The 22474-nt window shown below is 35.7% G+C and overlaps 1 protein-coding gene across 1 annotated transcript in view; it reads left to right on the top strand.

Moving 5' to 3' along the window:
* Positions 1-1991: 1991 nt before the first annotated feature.
* Positions 1992-22474, top strand: part of LOC128645536 (putative methyltransferase DDB_G0268948) — a 105510-nt gene continuing 85027 nt past the window's right edge. The window contains exon 1 of the mRNA XM_053698580.1: positions 1992-2125. The gene's annotated coding sequence lies outside the window, so the exon portion shown is untranslated. The remainder of the gene's footprint in view (positions 2126-22474) is intronic.

Raw genomic sequence — 22474 nt, 5'->3', positions numbered from 1 at the left:
ATATTGATGCGGGGGAGCATTGAGAGTCTTGAAGACTGGATTGATACCCTAAACAACCTGCCAGGTACTATACATTTTAAGCATGTACAGAGCAAAATGTCTATTAACTTTCTGGATGTTAGGGTGTACAAAATGGGAGACCGAGACCCTTTACAGAAAGGACACTGACTGTAACACAATACTGCATTCTTCCAGATGTCATCCTCGGCTTGACTTAAACATGAATGGCCCATAATTTGGACAGATCCCCCGTTACCACTCAGAGACTGTGTACAACCATGGGTGGAATATGCACAGGGTAGAAACTTAAGAGACCTTATTGTCAAAACAGACCAAGTCTCTAGCTATGATCCCAATGCTCAAAGGGTCATCAAGAAGGGTTGCTTCAAAAGCTTAAGTTGCACTACTTACAACAGTATGCTAGCAGGGAACTCCTTCCATCATCCAACCAAAACTAAGAAATACAAAATTAATCACTTTGTAACATGCACCACCAAATGCATAATATATCTGCTGAGTTGCTTGTGTGGTCTATATTAGGTGGGCAAGATGATTGATGACTCTATGACTCGTATGGTGAGTCATTGATCTGCCATCATAACTGCCATAAAAATTAGAAAATCTGAACAACTAGTGGCCAGACATTTTTGTAAGTACATACGGTCAAAAATCTTAGATTTACCATCATAGACCATGTACCACCACTATGAAGAGGGGGCAACAGGGACAAGGTTCATCTACAGAGGGAAGCCTGCTGGATTTATAAACTCAATACGTCCCCCCCCCCCCCATAGACTTAATACCCCATCAGTTTGGCAGTGTTATCTATAAATACCTTTATTGGACCGGCCTTCTTATACTTCTTATACTGAGTTTAATAACTCATAATTTTTGCTGATATTATTGGGTCGGGGTATATAGGGTATCCTGTATGGTTATAGGGTACACCTGATAGTTGATACTTTCTATCATATCTACAGAGTATTAATTACTATGGTTGAGATAGGATGTGTCACATTGTGTCTTTTTTGTCTAAATATCTATTAGCATGCATTCCTATACAGTATGTTTATTCTATTGTCCAAATTAGATGAGATAGTCTTTAGTTTCCCGTCAAACCATAACCTACCATGTTCTTATTGTGTATATATTTAGTATATATATTTTATGCAATTGTTCGTCTTTCTAGTATTATACTTTTTGACATAGTAAGATCCTCTCTCTATGTTGAATCTAATAGAGAAGGGGCATGTCCTCCCCCCAGTAGTTTGTACAGGGTTGTCTGTTACAAATTCTATCTCTGAACTTGTTGTGTTTAGCAAGTTCTTAGCTGTTATATTTATCTTTATTTGTTATATTTTTTATATTTTTTTTTATTTTGTATTTTTCCAGTCTTGTGGGATTTTGGTTGCACTAGTTCCTTAAATACTCTGATAGATTATTTTGTGGACCCTTGGCTACTGGGTCTTATGTATATAGAGTCCCTACTGCCTAGGGGTACATCTACCATAAGGGTGAGTTTTTTGAAAGGGGGATTACAATTGTGGATTGTGTGTAAACTATTAATTAATTTTTAATCTTTAATCTTTAATTCTTAGGTTTTCATATCTATTTTTTATCTTTTATTGTGGATATAGGTTTTTAGTATTTAGTCTACCATAGACGCACCCTCACTTTATTTAGGGTATACAATAAAATCATGCCTGGCTCCTTAGATTTTGCATACCAATTGAATCAGCTTGACAGACTAGAAGCAAAGGTTTATGAATGCCGCACTTTGTGTCCCGGTTGCACTCATCAACACTATGATGAAACATTTGTTTTTTTTACACTCTTGTTTGGATATTTTTAGTTCACATTGCTTAATATGCACACAAATAATGATGGTTAGACACTAATTAACTAATCCAGTATGATTGGCTCAGAGGTAGGTGGTGTATGTGGGCTTTGTCTATATTAGTTTGGATTTTACACACAATGTTTGAAGTCTGAGGAAGGGATACTGTGCTGTGCCGAAACGTCACAATAAACCACGCTTTTGCTTGACCTGACGACGTGAATGCTTCTTGACTTTATGGATTTTGTGTGCTCCCAGTTATAGCACCCTAGCAGTTGACACAAATTGGTGAGCTTGCATCTTCTGCTGTGTATTAGTCTATGTATATGTCTATATCTATGTATTTATATGTGTAAACACAGTTCCCTATTGACCTCCATGTTAAGGCACTTTAGGTGCCGTTTTTTTGTCTAACACCCCACATCCCCTCACTTTAATTCCTTATAACTGCTTTGTGCAGCATTTAAAAAATAAAAATGCTCATATTTATAGTTCATGTTAATGTACTAAAAGAGGACATTACATGAAATATAAATATGAGCATTTTTATTTTTGGGGGGCAATAGGGGCTACTTTTTATTTTTAACCTCTGGTTAATTGTGCTTGGCGCAAAGTGAAAACACAAGCTCACGGTAGCATTAATCAGCTGCTTGTAACGGCTGGTTATTTAAACATGTACCCATATACGGAATACGGGCAGGTTTGACCCTTTACAGGTGCACGTTAAGCTATCACCTCACGTGTAATCTAGCCCTATGTCAGTATACTCTCATAGGAAGAGTTGTTTTTTTTTACACACTTGTAATTCTACAATGTAACTGAATAATGAAACTTTACATGTTTTAAAATCAGGTCCAGAATCTAAGCAATATTTTTTAACAGATTTTAATGAATCACTTCTTATGAAGATGCACTGTAACTCACTTTTTTATCTAGCCATGCCATTCTAATACCCCGGGCTATGGCTTAAAAACTGTTCTCTAAAATGTTGCTGTAGCCGTACAGCACTTTTTTTGTAGCTAATTGGAGAGCAGTTCAAACCATTAGCTCACAAAAAAATTAATGTTTTGAAGTGGGGGCTGGAGCGTGGGGTATTAGAATGGCACGGCTAAATTAAAAAGTTACAGCGCATCTTCATAAGAAGTGATCAATTAAAGTCCATCTAAAATATTGCTCAGATTCTGGAACTGATTTTAAAACATGTAAAGTTTACCCTCACTTTAAAGGGATAGGAAAGTCAAAATTAAATTTGCATGATTCAGACAGGGCATGTCATTTTAAGACACTTTTAAATTCATTTCTGTTTCAAATGTACTTTGTTCTCTTGGTATATTTCAGTTGTTGAAAAATAATATGTACATATACTACACAAGTGGGAGATAATTGGTGATTGGTGCCTGCACACATTTGTCTCTTGTTATTGGCTGACTAGATGAGTTTAGCTTGATCCCAATAGTGCATTGTTATTCCTTCAACAAAGGATATCTTGAGAATACATTTGATAATAAAAAAAAAAGTAATTTTTAAATCCTGAAAAAATAATAGTTGGGTTTCATGTCCCTTTAATGTTGACTTTCATTTCCCAATAAAAGAATGTGGCTTATTCTCTGACTGTCTTGTAATCTCAATCAACGGGAGTAAGCATTTTGATTTGTTTGGGGCTATTGTATAATATATTATGTTGTATATTGGAGATATGTATGGTAAAAAGGTTACAGCTCTCTGTATTTTACATACTTCATGGAGTGGCTTTATATACAGTAGGTTCATAAGCATACACAGTTGAAGCAGCTACATATTTGCAGCAACTGTTGAAAAGAATATAATTGATTCTGACTATCTTGTAGTTGTAGGTATAGGGCCGCCTCATATAACTTTACTAAAATCATGACTCTAGCTCCAATCAAAAAGTGAGGAGGAAAACATTTGCTGCTTACAATAAGAAAAATTATATGTTAGGGTATATATATATATATATATATATATATATATATATACACACAGTATGTGTAAGAAACTCAAACTTAAGCACACCCTCACACATAAATATATAGGTAATATCTTATGAGTGTGACCCTGTACAACAGTGTGGGTCGTATTATGAGGGGAGCATTATCGCGCTTTTTTTTTTATAAAGGCACTCTAAGGTTGTTTTTTGTTGTTGTTTTTTACAGGTAAAGCTAGTATGTGGGGTAACTTAGGGGGTGTGAGGTTACGGGGGTTTATATGTTAGTGGGTTACTTTATTATGGGGGTTGTGGCAGTTTAGGGGTTAATAGTGTAGTGGGTTACTTTGTGATGGGGTTGTGGCGGTTTAGGGCTTAATAGTGTAGTGGATTATTATGCAATGCGGGTTGTGGTGGTTTAGGGCTTAATAGTGTAATGGGGACTTTGCGATGGGCTATGTGATGGGTTAGGTGTTATTAGAGTAGGAAGCTTATGGCGATTCGGGTTAGCACACGAGTACGGGTTATATTTCCCCCACCCCACGTTTCTCTCTCCATTGAAGTCTATGGGGCATATTTATCAAGCTCCATTTGGAGCTTGATGCGCCGTGTTTCCAGTGAGCCGTCAGGTTTGGTTTGACAATCTGGCCGTGAATCTGCAGGAGGCGGTATTGCACCAGCAGTTCACCAGAACTGCTGGTGCAATGATAAATGCAGACAGCGTATATATCGGATCATGTCTGCTCGCACCATAATAAATAGGCCCCTAAGGGAGAGTATGTTAATGCGGTCGCAACATTGTAACTTCTGCTCTTTGCATGCGCCGGGTTTGTGTTTTGTTTTTTTTATCGAAAAAGATTTACTTTCAACTTGTAATACGATTACTACAAGACACGCACAAAGAGCAGAAGTCGAGTGGAGTTATCGATAATTAGCGCTCCACTTGTCCTCTAGCCCTGTATGTGTATGTAAAGTGAAAAGCACATAAAGCACAGTTCAGTGTTCTCCCCAGGACCTTTTTAGCGGGTGTTAAACTAAAATGAGCTCTTATTAAAAATGTTCCATTTGTATTGCACAAATTATCATTAAATAAATATAACGCCTAGATTTAGAGTTCTGCGTTAGCCGCCCAAAACAGCGTTAAGGGGTCCTAACGCTGGTTTTGGCCGCCCGCTTGTATTTAGAGTCAGTCAGGAAAGGGTCTAACGCTTACTTTCCAGCCGCGACTTTTCCATACCGCAGATCCCCTTATGTCAATTGCGTATCCTATCTTTTCAATGGGATCTTTCTAACGCTGGTATTTAGAGTCTTGGCTGAAGTGAGCGTTAGAACTCTAACAACAAGACTCCAGCCGCAGAAAAAAGTCAGGAGTTAAGAGCTTTGTTGGCTAACGCCGGTTCATAAAGCTCTTAACTACTGTGCTCTAAAGTACACTAACACCCATAAACTACCTATGTACCCCTAAACCGAGGTCCCCCCACATCGCCGCCACTCTAATAAATTTTCTTAACCCCTAATCTGCAGACCGCACACCGCCGCAACCTACATTATCCCTATGTACCCCTAATCTGCTGCCCCTAACATCGCCGACACCTACATAATATTTATTACCCCCTAATCTGCCCCCCCCAACGTCGTTGCTACCTAACTACACTTATTAACCCCTAATCTGCCGACCGGACCTCGCCGCTACTCTAATAAATGTATTAACCCCTAAAGCTAAGTCTAACCCTAACACTAACACCCCCCTAAGTTAAATATAATTTAAATCTAACGAAATAAAATAAATCTTATTAAATAAATTAATCCTATTTAAAGCTAAAAACTTACCTGTAAAATAAACCCTAATATAGCTACAATATAACGAATAATTATATTGTAGCTATTTTAGGATTTATATTTATTTTACAGGCAACTTTGTATTTATTTTAACTAGGTACAATAGCTATTAAATAGTTAATAACTATTTAATAGCTACCTAGTTAAAATAAGTACAAAATTACCTGTAAAATAAATCCTAACCTAAGTTACAATTAAACCTAACACTGCACTATCAATAAATTAATTAACTAAACTATCTACAATTATCTACAATTAAATCAACTAAACTAAATTACAAAAACAAACAAACACTAAATTGCAAAAAATAAAAAAAGATTACAAGAATTTTAAACTAATTACACATACTCTAAGCCCCCTAAAAAAATAACAAAGCCCCCCAAAATAAAAAAATGCCCTACCCTATTCTAAAATAAAAAGTTAACAGCTCTATTACCTTACCAGTCCTTAAAAGGTCCTTTAGCGGGGCATACCCCAAAGAAAACAGCTCTTTTGCATTTAAAAAAAACATACAATACCCCCCCAACATTACAACCCACTACCCACATACCCCTAATCTAACCCAAACACCCCTTAAAAAACCTAACACTAAGCCCCTGAAGATCTCCCTACCTTTTCTTCACCACGCCGGGTATCACCGATCCGTCCAGAAGAGGGTCCGAAGTCTTCGTCCTATCCGGCAAGAAGAGGTCCAGAAGAGGATCCGAAGTCTTCATCCTATCCGGCAAGAAGAAGACATCCGGACCGGTAGACATGTTCATCCAGGCGGCGTCTTCTATCTTCATCCATCCGGTGTGTAGCGGGACCATCTTGAAGCAGCCGACGCAAATCCATCCTCTTCTTCCGGCGACTCCCGATGAATCCAAGATGGCGTCCCTCAAATTCCGATTGGCTGATAGGATTCTATCAGCCAATCGGAATTAAGGTAGGAAAAATCTGATTGGCTGATTGAATCAGCCAATCAGATTCAAGTTCAATCCGATTGGCTGATTGGATCAGCCAATCAGATTGAGCTCACATTCTATTGGCTGATCGGAACAGCCAACAGAATACGAGCTCAATCTGATTTGCTGATTGGATGTCCTCTTCCTGCTGGATAGGATGAAGACTTCGGACCCTCTTCAGGGGCTTAGTGTTAGGTTTTTTAAGGGGTGTTTGGGTTAGATTAGGGGTATGTGGGTGGTGGGTTGTAATGTTGGGGGGGGTATTGTATGTTTTTTTTAAATGCAAAAGAGCTGTTTTCTTTGGGGCATGCCCCGCAAAAGGCCCTTTTAAGGGCTGGTAAGGTAAAAGAGCTGTTAACTTTTTATTTTAGAATAGGTGTCACACTCGTAAAGGGAGTATCTAAATATAGAGATAGTATATTTTAATATGATATGGATCACAACTGCTGAGGTAGTTTTAAAGATAAGAATTTATACATTAAATTTGGAGTGTAGCATGAAGATACTGAAAACCACAATAGTCACAATATAAGTGAAGATGATTTTCGTGTATCAGCAGGCTGTGATTTATGTTTAGGGAAAGTAAGAGTATTAACCCTATTGCTGCCTGTTGCAATGAATACACTGAAGTGACAGCAGGGAGAATATAATCTTATTATTCCCTTGGAGATAGTAAACAGGTCACTAATGTAGAAACTTACATGTAAGATTTAAAGTTATAGGACTATTAGAGTATGTTTCTTATATGGCACCATAAGATAAGTTAGGGTAACAACAAGTACTTATACTTCTGGTAGAGAATTGGATATGGATCTAGATAATGGCAACAGCTGATTCTGAGACAACAGATAGCAGGAGCGGAACACAGGCTTTTGAAACAAAGAGTCAATGAGTAATAGTGCTGTCAAGCATAGGCACAATGCATCGATAATTACAGGATGATACAAGTTTGCAAACTTACAGTTTGAAGAGAGGAGCTGGGCACAGGAGGTTGCCGAGCGGGGAAGCAGCTGGCGTGTGACGTCACCGCGATCAGAGCGGAGCTCCGTAGTTGCGCTGTAGTGTGGAAGAAGCAGCGGTAAAGGAGAGGTGAGAGTGAAGTTAGAGGCTGGATGATCCTTTGTATAGGCAAAGACTTTAGACTTGATTTAGCAGGGGTAAGGCTTCAGGGACTGCTAAGCATAAGGAGCCCAAATTCAATATCCAGAAGAAATAGGAATGCAGCAACAGATTGTGAACAGCGTTCACAAAGACAAGGCTCTGGTATTGTACAGGTAGAGACTTCAATACTAAGCAAGGTATGAATGCCTGAGGCGTGCCTTAAATAGGGTGGAGACAGGGTTGCAGGTAATGATTTGTTAAAGGGACAGTAATAGATAAGACTGTGTATTTGATTCTGTGCCTAATCGTTACAATAGGGTAGGGCATTTTTTTTATTTTGGGGGGCTTTGTTATTTTTTTTAGGGGGCTTAGAGTAGGTGTAATTAGTTTAAAATTCTTGTAATCTTTTTTTATTTTTTGTAATTTAGTTTAGTTGATTTAATTGTAGATAATTGTAGATAGTTTAGTTAATTTATTTATTTATTTATTGGTAATGTTAGGTTTAATTGTAATTTAGGTTAGGATTTATTTTACAGGTAATAGCTATTGTACCTAGTTAAAATAAATACAAAGTTGCCTGTAAAATAAATATAAATGCTAAAATAGCTACAATTTAATTATTCGTTATATTGTAGCTATATTAGGGTTTATTTTACAGGTAAGTATTTAGCTTTAAATAGGATTAATTAATTTAATAAGATTTATTTTATTTCGTTAGATTTAAATTAAATTTAACTTAGGGGGGGTGTTAGTGTTAGGGTTAGACTTAGCTTTAGGGGTTAATACATTTATTGGAGTAGCGGCGAGGTCCAGTCGGGAGATTAGGGGTTAATACTTAAAGTTAGGTGTCGGCGATGTTAGGGAGGGCAGATTAGGGGTTAATACTATTTATTATAGGGTTTTTGAGGTGGGAGTAAGGCGGTTTAGGGGTTAATACATTTATTATAGTGGCGGCGAGGTCCGGTCAGCAGATTAGGGGTTAATAAGTGTAGTTAGATAGCGGCGACGTGGGGGGGCAGATTAGGGGTTAATAAATATAATATAGGGGTCAGCGATGTTAGAGGCAGCAGATTAGGGGCTATAATGTAGGTTGCGGCGGTGTATGGAGCGGCAGATTAGGCATTAATAATAAAATGCAAGGGTCAGCGATAGCGGGGGCGGCAGATTAGGGGTTAATAAGTGTAAGGTTAGGGGTGTTTAGACTCTGAGTACATGTTAGGGTGTTAGGTGCAGACTTAGGAAGTGTTTCCCCATAGGAAACAATGGGGCTGCGTTAGGAGCTGAACGCTGCTTTTTTGCAGGTGTTAGGTTTTTTTCAGCTCAAACTGCCCCATTGTTTCCTATGGGGATATCAGGCACGAGCACGTTTTTGAAGCTGGCCGCGTCCGCAAGCAAAGCTGGTATTTAGAGTTGCAGTGGCGGTAAATTACGCTCTACGCTCCCTTTTTGTAGCCTAACGCAGCCCTTCAGAGAGCTCTAAATACCAGCGTTGTTTAAAAGGTGCGGGGGGAAAAAAACACGCGTAGCTAATGCACCCCTTCTAATGCAAAACTCTAAATCTAGGTGTAAGTAAATTATGCAATTAATTTTTGCTTTGTATAGCTGAAACGGATATAATATAAAAACATATTACACTGCCCCCACCTGGCTACTTGATAATGCCACGCAGCTGGCAACATTTTCTGTAGAGAACACTGCAGAGTAAAAAGAAGGAATCTTGAAATGTGAGAAAAATTAAGTAGCAAAGCAGCAAGATCTTCAGGAATTAAGCAGTAGCCTGTAAAATTTGTCTGATTTCTGCACAGGTATAAAGTGCAAGACACAAAAATCAGTAATAAAGCATATTTAAGCAGTCCTTATGTTCTGTTTCAAAGTGACAAAATAGAGAAGTAAGTAAGTAGATTATTAGGCAGATTAAACAGGGAGTTACAAATTGTTAGCGGTAATGGGATCAGGAACTTTCTAGAGGTACATGGAATTACAATTAATGACATACATGGTAAGGTCCTGTTAAAAAGGACATTAAATTATTAACACACCAGTTAAGTATATTAATACCTTTTTAACTGCAATTTCCCCTCCCTTTGTATCTTGTGGCTGCCATCAGCCAATCATACAATTCATATGTGTGCATACTGTGCACTTTTGCACATGCTCAGTAGAAGCTGAAGCCTCAGAAAGTGTGCTCTCTTTATCTGAATCATGAAACTTTTTAATTTTGACTTAAGCAGCCCTTTTAACGTTTTAGATTCATTTGTCAAAGTTTTTAAAAAAATTTTTAAAGTCTCTTTAAAATTATGAGCAGAAATAATTTGTGACAGTTGCATCTCTTATGCTCTGCCATTGATCTAACTAACTGATCCCACCTCCCCACTCCCACCAGACTCAAGTCTATTACCGTTGTGGTAACTGTAGACTTCTTTTTTATCCCTGTAAATCACATGACCCCAACCTGTCATCCTCACTAGGCATATTTGACACTTCCTCACTAGATACATAAAACATTCCAACAGTCGATAAAAGCAGGATAAATATGCTCAGACCCACACTCTATTTAAAAAATTAAAACATTCTTTATTGTAGCATAATTTGTATTGTATCGCTTTGTATTTGTACCTTTTTACATTTTGTGCTGGTCTGGATGTTTCTATTGATTTAGCAACATCAGTTCAATATAAAAAAAAGATCAGTAAATAGTTATTATAGGCTACCAGTTTATTTCAGGGTTATGTTGACATTTCTAAATCTTTTTCCCTTCAATCATGTGGTTAAAGGAACTAAACAAAAAAAGATACTGTATAAGCACTCGAAAAAGACCCCTAAATTGTCAGAGTAGAATAAGAAACACACACATTAAAATATAAATCTTTATTAGAATTAATTAAAAACTGGGTGCATTAAAACTAAAATGCTGGCAAATTATTCCAGTTAGAAAAACTGAATATGCTTGACTAAAGCCCTTGAATATAGGAATCAAATTGGCAAGATATGTAAACTACTAGGCCTGTATTGATGAAATAAGCCAGTTAGAATAAATAGTGTGGTAGCACTATCCAGCAAAGATATGTAGTCAAGTGCTAATGAGGGTTCAACTATTGAATTATCGCTAACATTAAACACATAGGTGAAGTGATACAATAGCTTTTCACATTAATACTGTCATATAATGGTCAATTCCATGATCAGATGGATATTGATAAATAGTTGTGAGTATAATAGACCAGCAGATTATTTAGAGTGTAATTAATATGTTCATACACTCTAATATTAAATAGTGATAACTTCACTCACAGAGTAGCCTATAACATAAAAGTTGGCTAATATACTGACAATAGCTGTCTAAAGTTTGAACCCATATAAATACATGGGCAAAACAATATAAATAGAGCAGCTATGTATGTTAATAGTCTCTTATCAGTTATTCATACTCAGTGAATTATTCATATATAAATAGTCACCAACTGCTGTGTGCTAAAATTAGCAAATGCTTAATAGGACCGCAAACGTTTTATGGTACTATATGTGATTTACTATTGAGGATAACTCACAAAAAAAATCATAATTCCACCTATTAATTGGAATAGTTTGATGTTTAGACTTAGGAACTTATCAGTTATTCTTTGTTGCAGGATTGAATATTATTGTAGTTATACATCTGATATTTCCTAGTAGACTTAAATAGATATTCTCGTAATATTTAAAATAGGTTAGTTTGGTATATTGAGCTATATCTAATTCAAAGAAAAAATATCAACAGTTGCCAGACTGAAAATCAGGTTGCACTATCAAATTATTAACCCTTTGTGCATCAATATATATGTAACCTTATCATGCAGGGTTATTATGGTTAAACCACTATTTATGTTCAATTTTATATCTTAGCCACATTAGTGTATAGCGTTCATAGGTAGTGTTATTTGTGCTTAATGTTAACTGTATTGTATTATCAGAAAATCCCAGTTTGGACCCGGATATAAAACGCTCATTTGGAGCATGTCAAGTATATATATATTGTAACAATTACAGGGCTTCAATACAAGCCCAAGGATTAATTTTCATATATAAATACTTTTCTCATGCCCCGAGTGCTCTAAAAACAGTTTAACAATCTAAAGCTGTTTTAAAATAAAATTGTGTTATTTTCAATAAACACTATCCTTGACACGCATAACATGTGAATCACTGCCAAACACTCTTGTATCAAATGCTAAGTATCAACCAGATTAGACACAATATGGCTTCTATTGGGTACTAACTGTTTACATTGCAGCCTTAGAAATATGCGGTAAGTTAAATAAACTGCTGTGAGTACTGCGTATATGATTTGGCAAGAGTGAAAATAGTTGGGCTTATCTAATAGTCATTTAAATAAGTGCCAGCAAGTATAGATTATTTAAAAAACAAAATGAGCTCCCATCAGCTCCCCCTCCTCCCTTGACATGTTTCGCCGGGTTTCCGGCTTTATCAAAAAGCGAGGCGCCGCGGACACTGCGGCTATTTATGACTCATGCTCCTCCTTCCTCATTATCATATGGCCAATCAGCATCTCTCAAATTCATGCTGATATTAAGGTGGAATCTTTCACAGACCGGGCTGTCAGATTGTATTAGTTAATATAAAAGGTATAACATATTTATTGTCAGTTGCGGTCCTTAGATGTTACTTAATGGAACAGTTATGATATGTTTATATTATAAAGATAACACCACAGTAAATGAATAAATACTATTTATAATACTACCATTGTACATTGTTTTACATATGAATATTAATATGGTTATCAGATGCTTTGTTAATCATGTATGGTACTTATCAAATATTATTATTAAAGTGCATATTAAATCTATAATTTAATTGATAAAAAAATAGCAATAATAAAAGTATAAAATTCACAAATATGAATATATATCTGCTAAATAGCAAGTTATAATTACCTATTCATGGCATTTTAATTTATCCACATTATGTGAATATTACAAGATTTATCGCTATGAAAAGTAGCATAAGAATTATCCCTCATTGTGATATTAAGTTATATACAAGTAAGTGAATATATACAGTGAGTGCTTTAATGATGAACAAATAGGTAAAATAAATGTGATAAAAAAAAAATAATAATAATAAATTAAGTAAAATTCCTAGGTGAAAACAAAATAGTGACTAAGTGACCCTAACCCTGGTTGTGTATTGGAGATCAAATTATAAGTATCATATGTATTATATATGTGAGTGTGTTGGTAGGAAGATCAACATATATATAGATTTTTACAGATAAGTAAAAAAATTGTTATTTTCATTCAGTCCATTAGGTTGTAGAGAGTTCAGCAAATATATCCAACGACTCTCCGCCTGCAACAATGATTGTTCAATGTCACCACCTCTGATTCCAAGTTTTACTGTTTGTATACCAAAACAGCGAAAATCAGAGGTCTTGGATCTGTGTTGTTTATAAAAATGGGATGCAACAGTTTCTATATAACACCCAAAATCCATAAGAATGCCACTACACCACCGGGAAGACCCATCGTGTCAGGAATCAATAACATCACTGAAAAAGCAAGTCAATACATTGACTATAGACTTCGTGAATTTGTAACAAGAATGCCATCATATGTGAAAGACACGATGGAAGTACTTCAACAACTGGAATATCTCAAACTTAATCCTGATACCATCTTAATAACAGCGGATGTCGAATCTCTATACACTAGTATAGATCACAAATTAGGAGTTCAGGCAGTTCAGAGTTTTCTAACTACATTCTCTGATAAGGACAAATGCCATGATGATTTTATAATTAGACTCCTAAATTTTGTGTTATATCATAATTTTTTTGTATTTGCCCAGCAGTTCTATCTGCAGATCCGGGGAACAGCAACGGGAACGGCATGTGCTCCCACCTATGCCAATTTATTTCTAGGCTGGTAGGAGCAACATGTCGTCTTCTCAGATATGAATGAAACATATGTGGAGCACATATCGCTGTGGCTAAGATACATCGATGATGTGTTTTTCATTTGGGAAGGCCCACAATATAAACTAGATGAATTCCTGAATATCTTAAATCAAAACAGCTACAGCATTAAACTCACATGGAAACAAAGCAAAGAGAGCATTACCTTTTTGGACCTGAAAATTATGAAAAATCAGGATGTTTACAGAAAAGAAACGGCTACGAATAGCCTTCTCCATTCAGACAGTGCCCATTGCCCTCATACTATAAGATCTCTCCCAAATGGAGAGTTTCTTCGAATGAAACGGAACTGCTCAGACCCAGAACTTCACAAACAAAGAGCAACAGAGTTACATAACCAATTAAAAGCAAGAGGGTACATCAATAGGTCCATAAAGAAAGCTAGACAGAGGGCAGAAAACACTGAAAGGAAAAAGTTACTATACAAAAACAAAAGGCTAAGGATGAGACCACAAGAATTATAGTAACCTATTCACCTCAAGTGAAAGAGGTGGTCAATATCCTAAACAAATATCTGGGGATACTTAAATCAGACCCAGCATTGAACAAGATTGTAGGAGACAAAATCCAAGTAGGATATAGAAGATCAAATAAACTTAAAGATCTCCTAAGCCCTAGCCATTTTGAAAAAAGAATCCAATTGCATTAGGTAACTTTAAGTGCAGAAATTGTTCAGTTTGTCATTATCTCTTACCACTCAAAGCTGTCAATGATAGATTTGGAAAAACCCACACCATCAATTCTCATATTAACTGTAATACAGAATATGTAATCTATGGAATTTCTTGCAGTTGCGATAAGTATTACATTGGTATGACCACATGTAAATTGAGGATACGGATGTTGGAACATTTAAGCAACATCAGAAACGCTGATAAAGATCTAAAAGCGAAAAAAATCATCACAACTGTTGCATCCCATTTTTATAAACAACACAGATCCAAGACCTTTGATTTTCGCTGTTTTGGTATACAAACAGTAAAACTTTGAATCAGAGGTGGTGACATTGAACAGTCAGAGTCGCTGGATATATTTGCTGAACTCTCTACAACCTAATGGACTGAATGAAAATAACATTTTTTTTACTTATCTATAACAATCTATATATATGTTGATCTTCCTACCAACACACTCACATATATAATACATATGATACTTATAATTTGATCTCCAATACACAACCAGGGTTAGGGTCACTTAGTCACTATTTTGTTTTCACCTAGGAATTTTACTTAATTTATTAAAACCAATTTTTTATTTTTTTATTTTTATCACATTTATTTTTCCAACATGAACATAATACACTTAAACACACATCACTATATTCAAATATTTTATCACTTCATAATATCTAACATAAATTTTTATTTTTTTACATAACTTAATATTATCATGTAATGAATTACATGCATTTATACAGCACCTATTTGGTCATCATTAAAGCACTCACTGTATATATTCACTTACTTGTATATAACTTAATATCACAATGAAGGATAATTCTTATGCTACTTTTCATAGCGATAAATCTTGTAATATTCACAGAATGTGAATAAATTATAATGCCATGAATAGGTAATTATAACTTGCTATTTAGCAGATATATATTCATATTTGTGAATTTTATAATTTTATTATTGCTATTTTTATCAATTAAATTATAGATTTAATATGCATTTTAATAATAATATTCGATAAGTGCCATACATGATTAACAAAGCATCTGATAACCATATTAATATTCATATGTAAAACAATGTACAATGGTAGTATTATAAATAGTATTTCATCATTTACTGTGGTGTTATCTTTATAATATAAACATATCATAACTGTTCCATTAAGTAACATCTAAGAACCGCAACTGACAATAAATATTTTGTACCTTTTATATTAACTAACACAATCTGACAGCCCAGTCTGTGAAGGATTCCACCTTAATATCAGCATTAATTTGAGAGATGCTGATTGGCCATATGATAATGAGGAAGGAGGAGCAAGACTCATAAATAGCCGCAGTGTCCGCTGCGCCTCGCCTTTTGATAAAGCCGGAAACACGGCGAAACATGTCAAGGGAGGAGGGGGAGCTGATGGGAGCTCGTTTTGTTTTGTAAATAATCTATACTTGCTGGCACTTATTTAAATGACTATTAGATAAGCCCAACTATACTCACTCTTGCCAAATCATATGCGCAGTACTCACAGCAGTTTATTTAACTTACCGCATATTTCTAAGGCTGCAATGTAAACAGTTAGTACCAAATAGAAGCCATATTGTGTCTAATATAGTTGATACTTAGCATTTGATACAAGAGTGTTTGGCAGTGATTCACATGTTATGCGTGTCAAGGATAGTGTTGATTGCAGATAACGCAATTTTATTTTCAAACAGCTTTAGGTTGTTAAACTGTTTTTGGAGCACTCGGGTCCAAACTGGGATTTTCTGATAATACAATGCAGTTAACACCAAGCACAAATAACACTACCTATGAACGCTATACACTATGTGGCTAAGATATAGAATTGAACATAAATAGTGGTTTAACCATAATAACCCTGCATGATAAGGTTACATATATATTGATGTGCAAAGGGTTAATAATTTGATAGTACAACCTGATTTTCAGTCTGGCAACTGTTGTTATTTTTTTCTATGAATTAGATATAACTCAATATACCAAACTAACCTATTTAAATATTAAGAGAATATCTATATTAGTCTACTAGGAAATATCAGGTGTATAACTACAATAATATTCAATCCTGCAACAAGGAATAGCTGATAAGTTCCTAAGTCTAAACATCAAACTATTCCAATTAATAGGTGGACCAATCTTGCCAATTTGATTCCTATATTCAAGGGCTTTAGTCAAGCATATTCAGTTTTTCTAACTGGAATAATTTTCCAGCATTTTAGTTTTAATGCACCCAGTTTTTAATTAATTCTAATAAAGATTTATATTTTAATGTGTGTGTTTCTTATTCTACTCCGACAATTTAGGGGTCTTTTTCGAGTGCTGATAAAGTATCTTTTTTTGTTTATTTCCTTTAACTAACAATTTTGTACATTTAGATTTAGATCCAGCAGGGATTTTACAAATCTTGATTATGTGTTTGAAACTTTGTGGAGTTTTAGGACAGCATGTGTACATATAATTATTCAGTGGTGTCTAGTGAATTTCAAACATATGCAATGGTTTGTCACAGAATGGTACATAATGTTAAATTAGAACATATAGGGGGCTTCCTCAGGAATAAAGTGACCTCTATTAAAAAATAAATTAAGACTAATATACCACTAGGGGTGTTCTTTTTTTCTTTTTTTAAATGGGGGACACATTAGGAATTTGTTTATTTTATAGAAATACCAAGGGATTTCATGACTTTATAGCTGTCAAGCGATTGGAAAAATCTAATAAAAATGACCTGCCAGGCAGCACCCGTGACTCAATTTTTGTTGTGTTATTGACAGGGTTTATAGATCCTTGCTCTCTGGACAAATATACATTTAGAGCTATCCAAGTACAAAAGTAAATTGGTTGACTTAAAAAAAGTATAGATCATGTTGTGAAACCTTATAAAAGGTAACTTGATTGTGCAAGCATGTTATGTTTTAGTGTTTTATTTATTTTTTCAATTATATTAGTAGAGGCATGTCTGTTATTTTCAGAAAGCATAAGGTCACCTTAAATGTATGGTCTAAAATTTTTGTAGTTTTAAAAATGTGTCCTAGATTTATGGTTAGATTTGTTTATTCATATACATTTTCTGCATGCATTGTAAGATGGTGTGCAAAGTGACAAAAATAAATTGTATCTTGTAATTTAAAAGCAATGAGTTCAAAAGCCTAAAAATGGTTAAAGCTCAGGAATGTGAAATGGCTCAGCAGTGAAGGGATTATTTACTGTGAGCTATACAGAAGCAGGGTGAGCTGTAGTCGCAGTAAAATTGCTGCAAAATGCCTTCATGATCTAGACACCAACATTATTGCATTGGGGAAGAATATTTGAAAAGCACCAAAAGGCAATCATGGCTAGGATAATTTAACATAACTATTTCTTACCCTTTAGAATAAACTCAACATGTTGGGCGATCATATCCCTTTAAAATAGTATGGACAAATAGGTAATTCTGGTTTTTCTTTTCCAGTTTCACCTTACTCTTCTGACACTATAATTGATAAGGATTGTATTTTTTACTTTACTCTTCCCTGATAGTATAAAGGAAGGTGCAGCTTTCCATGTACAAATAATATCACTGAAATTAATATACAGGAACCGCTCTGACAGCACAGACCTCATACAATTTTTATTTTGTAATCTGTTTTATTTTTATTGTTGATATTGTTTAGAAACAGCTGCTGCACTTAAAGGGACATGTACCCCAAATTATTTATTTCATGATTCAGACAGAGCAAGCAATTTTAAACAAAGGATACAAAGAGAATGAAGCACATTAGATAATAGAAGTCAATTGGAAAGTTGTTTAAATTTGTATGCTCTGTCGGAATCATGAAAAGTTTTAGGTTTCATATCCCTTTAAAATGTCTGCGCCAGACTACAAATCTGTGTTTGTTTGCATAGACCTTTTAGGAAACTTTCGGCTAGATTACAAGTTTTTGTCGGTAACGCTTGGGTGCTAATGAGCAGTTTCAGCTCACCGCTCACCTACAGACAATGCTAGTATTACGGGTTTTTACAAAACCGGTGTTAGCCGCAGAAAAGTGAGCGGAGAGCAAAATTTAGCTCCACATCTCACCTCAATACCAGCGCTGCTTATGTTAGCAATGAGCTGGTAAAACGTGCTCGTGCACGATTTCCCCATAGGAATCAATGGGGCAGATTCGGCTGAAAAAAAAACCTAACACCTGCAAAAAAGCAGCATTCAGCTCCTAACGCAACCCCATTGATTCCTATGGGAAATACATTTTATGTCTACACCTACCACCCTAACATGAACCCTGAGTCTAAACACCCCTAATCATAATTATTAACCCCTAATCTGCCGCTCTGGACACTGCCGCCACCTACATTATACTTATTAGTCCCTAATCTGCTGCCCCCAACATCGCCGACACCTACATTATATTTATTAACCCCTAATCTGCCACCCCAATGTCGCCGCAACCTAACTACAATTATTAACCTCTACTCTTCCACCCACAACGTTGCCGCCACTATATTAAAGTTCTTAGCCCCTAAACCTAAGTCTAACCCTAACCCTAACAGTCCCCTAACTTAAATATAATTTAAATAAATCTAAATAAAATTACTACAATTAAATAAATAATTCCTATATAAAACTTAATACTTACCTATAAAATAAAACCTAAACTAGCTAAAATATAACTAATAATTACATTGTAGCTATCTTAGGGTTTATTTTTATTTTACAGGCAACTTTGTATTTATAGTAACTAGGTACAATAGTTATTAAATAGTTATTAACTATTTAAAAGCTACCTAGCTAAAATAAATACAAATTTACCTGTAAAATAAAAATAAACCTAAGTTACAATTACACCTAACACTACACTATAATTAAATTAATTCCCTAAACTAACTACAATTAAATACAATTAAATACAATTATCTAAATTATGGGAAAAACCCCCACTAAATTACAGAAAATAATAAAATAATTATAATTTTTTTAAACTAATTACACCTAATCTAATCCCCCTAATAAAATAAAAGCCCACCAAAATAATACCCTACACTAAATTACAAATAGCCCTAAAAAAGGGCTTTTTGTGAGGCATTGCCCCAAAGTAATCAGCTCTTTTACCTGTAAAAAAATACAATACTCCCCAACATTACAACCCACCACCCACACACCCAACCATACTCTAAAACCCACCCAATCCCCCCTTAATAAAACCTAACACTAACCCCTTGAAGATCACCCTACCTTGAGACATCTTCACCCAACCGGGCAGAAGAGGTCCTCCAGACGGGCAGAAGTCTTCATCCAGGCGGCATCTTCTATCTTCATCCATCTGCAGCAGAGCGGGTCCATCTTCAAGACATCCGACGCGGAGCATCCTCTTCTGTCTTGATCCGACAACTAAATGACGGTACCTTTAAGTGATGTCATCCAAGATGGCATCCCTTCAATTCCGATTGACTGATAGAATTCTATCAGTCAATCGGAATTAAGGTAGAAAAAATCCTATTGGCTGATTGGATCAGCCAATAGGATTTTTTCTACCTTAATTCCCTTAATTCCCTTCAATTCCAATTGGCTGATAGAGTTCTATCAGTCAATCGGAATTAAGGTAGAAAAAATCCTATTGGCTGATTGGTTCAGCCAATAGGATTGAACTTCAATCCTATTGGCTGATTGCATCAGCAAATAAGATTTTTTCTACCTTAATTCTGATTGGCTGATAGAATTCTATCAGCCAATCGGAATTGAAGGGACGCCATCTTGGATGATGTCACTTAAAGGTACCGTCATTTAGTCGTCCATGTTGGATGTCTTGAAGATGGATCCGCTCTGAATGGATGAAGATAGAAGATACCGCCTGGATGAAGACTTCTGCCCGTCTGGAGGACCTCTTCTTCCCGGCTTGGATGAAGACTTCTGCCCATCTGGAGGACCACTTCTGCCTAGTTGGGTGAAGACGTCTCAAGGTAGGGTGATCTTCAAGGGGTTAGTGTTAGGTTTTATTAAGGGGGGATTGGGTGGGTTTTAGAGTATGGTTGGGTGTGTGGGTGGTGGGTTGTAATGTTGGGGGGGGATATTGTATTTTTTTTACAGGTAAAAGAGCTGATTACTTTGGGGCAATGCCCTTCAAAAAGCTCTTTTAAGGGCTATTTGTAACTTAGTGTAGGGTAGGGATTTTTTATTTTATTAGGGGGTTTAGATAAGGTGTAATTAGTTTAAAAAAATTGTAATTATTTTAATATTTTCTGTAATTTAGTTTTTTTCGTAATTTAGATAATTGTATTTAATTGTATTTAATTGTAGTTAGTTTAGGGAATTAATTTAATTATAGTGTAATGTTAGGTGTAATTGTAACTTAGGTTAGGTTTTATTTTACAGGTAAATTTGTCTTTATTTTAACTAGGTAGTTATTAAATAGTTAATAACTATTTAATAACTATTCTACCTAGTTAAAATAAATGCAAAGTTGCCTGTAAAATAAAAATTAACACTGAGATGTAACTATTAGTTATATTGTAGCTAGCCTATGGTTTATTTTATAGGTAAGTATTTAGTTTTAAATAGGAATAATTTAGTTAATTGTAGTCATTTTATTTAGATATATTTAAATTATATTTAAGTTAGGGGGTGTTAGGGTTAGACTAGGTTTAGGGGTTAATACATGTAATATAGTGACGGCGATGTTGGGGGCAATAAATGTAGGTAGGTGTCGGCGATGTTAGGGACGGCAGATTAGGGGGGTTAATAAAATTTAACTAGTGTTTGCGAGGCGGGAGTGCAGTGGTTTAGGGGTTAATATATTTATTAAAGTGGCGGCAATGTCCGGTCGGCAGATTAGGGGTTAACATTTTTATTTAAGTGTTTGCGATGTGGGGGGGGGGGGCTCAGTTTAGGGGTTAATATGTAGTTTATGGGTGTTAGTGTACTTTTTAGCACTTTAGTTAAGAGTTTTATGTTACGGCGTTAGCCCATAAAACTCTTAACTGCTGACTTTTAAATGCGGTAGGAGTCTTGACAGGAGAGGGTGTACCGCTCACATTTTCCAAGACTCGTAATACCAGCGTTATTGAAAATATGAAAATATGGGATACGCAATTGACGTAAGTGAATTTGCGGTATGTTCGAGTAGCAGAAAAAAAAGTGAGCGGTACACCTGTACCTGCCAGACTCATAATACCAGCGGGCACTTTTCAGTCATATATGTGTATATATGTCTATTCATGTGTATATTCGTGCATATACAGTCATGTCCAAAAGTATTGGCACCCCTGCATTTCTGTCAGAAAATGCACCACTTCACCCAGAATATTTTTGCAATTACAAATGTTTAGGCATTCTCATGTTTATTTCTTTTGTTTGTATGACACAAAAAAGTGGAGAAAAAAAGCCAAACCTGACACATTCTACTCAAAACTTTAAAAATGGACTGGACAACATTATTGGCACCATCAATTTAATATTTATTAGCACACCCCTTGGAAAAAATATATGAAATCATTCTCTTCCTGTAACCATCAATAAGTTTCTTACACCTCTCTTCTGGAATTTTGGACCACTCTTCTTACGCCAACTGCTCCAGGTCTCTCAGATTGGAAGGGTTCCTTTTCCTAACTGCTATTTTGAGATCTCTCCACAGGTACTCTATGGTATTGAGATCTGGACTCATTACTGGTCAGTTCAGTACTCTCCGTCTTAAAGCATTTCTGGGTGCTTTTTGACATGTGCTTTGGGTCATTGTCCTGCTGTAAGACCCATGACCTCTGATGGAGACCCAACTTTCTGACACTAGGCCCTACATTGCACCACAGAATTCTTTGGAAGTCTTCAGATTTCATAATGCCATGCACACAGTCAAGACATCCAGTGCCTGAAGCAGCAAAGCAACCACAAAACATCAGTGAACCTCTGACAGAATGAACTGTATTCTTTTCTTTAAAAGTCTAATTTCTTTTTCTGAAAACAGTAGAATGATGGGCTTTACCAAAAAGTTCTAATTTTGTTTTGTCTGTCCACAGCACATTCTCCTAAAAGAATTTTGGCTTTGTATGTTTCTGTGTCAGCAGTGGGGTCCTCCTGGGTCTCCTACCATAGCGTCCCATTTCATTCAGATGGCGGGGTATAGTGCAAGCTGACACATTTGTACCCTGTGCCTGAAGATCAGCTTG

The sequence above is a fragment of the Bombina bombina genome, chromosome 1 (genome assembly GCF_027579735.1).
Source record: "Bombina bombina isolate aBomBom1 chromosome 1, aBomBom1.pri, whole genome shotgun sequence".
Lineage (NCBI taxonomy): Eukaryota > Metazoa > Chordata > Amphibia > Anura > Bombinatoridae > Bombina > Bombina bombina.
This window is presented reverse-complemented; position numbering and strand designations above follow the sequence as displayed.